The sequence below is a fragment of the Crocodylus siamensis genome, chromosome 6, assembly GCF_052110815.1.
Source record: "Crocodylus siamensis isolate JL-2025a chromosome 6, ASM5211081v1, whole genome shotgun sequence".
Taxonomy (NCBI): Eukaryota; Metazoa; Chordata; order Crocodylia; family Crocodylidae; genus Crocodylus; species Crocodylus siamensis.
The window spans coordinates 49,141,120-49,142,736 of NC_143400.1; the positions used below are offsets into that span (position 1 = coordinate 49,141,120).

Consider the following 1,617-nt stretch of genomic DNA (forward strand, 5'->3'; position numbering starts at 1 on the left):
CACTATTTATACTCAGCATAGGCACATCCAGAAGTTAAAGCAGATTCAATTTCTTCTGTCATTCAAGAGAAAGTGTAAATTAAAAGACACACCAGTAAAAGAAATGAGGCTGATGTACCTCTCAGCGTAAATCATTAGCAATATAGATCACTTGACTAAGATGCTGAAAATGGCATAAATAGATGTTCCCCTGATAGTTAGAATAAGAAGCTGGGTGTCACAGAAAAGGCCTTCTAACATGGGAACAGGTGATTTCCAGTTATGAAACACGAAATAGGATCTGGCCTTGGGAGTCCCACCTCACCGTAGTAACATGTCAGAGTAAAGAGTTCATTTATTTTGGGAACGAAATAGCCCTAACAAGTAATTTGCTCAGAGCCTCTTTTATCTCCTTGTTTCTCAGGCTGTAAATGATGGGATTCAGGACTGGAGGGAGTACAGAATAAAAAACTGCAGCCAGGAGGTCCTTAGTCAAGGAGGAAGCTGACCTAGGTCGTGTGTACGTAAATGTAGCAGTGCTAAGGAATAAACAGAACACAGTGAGGTGTGGAACGCATGTGGAGAAAGCTTTATGCTTCCCCTGGGTGGAGGGTATATGCAACACAGACAAGAAGATGTTGCTGTAGGACACCACTATTAAAGCAAAGCAGGTTCCTCCTAAAACAGCTGCTAGGACAAGCATCAAAATGTCATGAGGTTGTGTATTAGAGCAGGAGATCTTCAGTAATTGAGGGATATCACAGAAGAACTTGCCAATAATATTGGACTGGCAGAAGTGCAGCCTGAAGGTGTTCCCAGTGTGCAACATGGAGTACAACAAACTGATGAGCCAACAGCAAACAGCCATCTGCGCACAGGCATCTCTGTTCATGATTATTCCATAATGTAAAGGAAGGCAGACTGCAACATAGCGGTCATATGCCATCACGGTGAGAAAAGCCAGCTCTGCAGCTGCCAAGGTGACAACAAGAAAGACTTGGGCAACACAACCTGAGAAAGAGATCAGTCTGCTGTTGGTGATGGAGTTAGCCATGGACTTGGGGACCGTGGTGGAGATGTAGCAGAGGTCAAGGAAGGATAAGTTGAGTAGGAAGAAGTACATGGGAGTGTGAAGACACTGCTCAAGGGCTACCACAGTAATAATGAGAAGATTTCCTAGCAGGGCTGCCAGGTAGATCACTAGAAACACCACAAAATCTGCAGATCCCAAGTATCAAAGAATCCAAGGAGTAAGAAGTCCGTTATAATGCTCTGGTTGGTCATTCCTTGTCTTTGATTCACTCTGTGGAGAGAAAAGCAAGGAGAAAGGTCAGGGAGACAACCAGAAGGAATAAAATGAAATGAAAGAAGACATCCTTTTTGCTCCACAAGATCTTCGGTTCAGGTAGGGTGAATTAAATGACTTCTTGAGATTTTCCCATTCCTACTTCTTACGGTTCTACATAGGGAAATTTTAGAAGTATATTTTGTCAGTGTCTTAGCACCAAAGAGGGGCTAATACCATGGCTCTGCCACTGAAGTTTGTCTTCAAGGTAAATACACTATAATTGTGAGGAACACAACAGTGTAGCAGCACTGTTTTAGGATGAGTGCTGAATGCCGGAGATACAAACCTAA

The 1,617-nt window shown here is 43.0% G+C and overlaps 1 pseudogene; it reads right to left on the reverse strand.

Annotated features, from left to right (window-relative positions):
- Positions 1 to 334: 334 nt before the first annotated feature.
- On the reverse strand, positions 335 to 1,263 carry LOC149862781 (olfactory receptor 14C36-like; annotated as a pseudogene).
- Between the last annotated feature and the right edge of the window lie 354 nt (positions 1,264 to 1,617).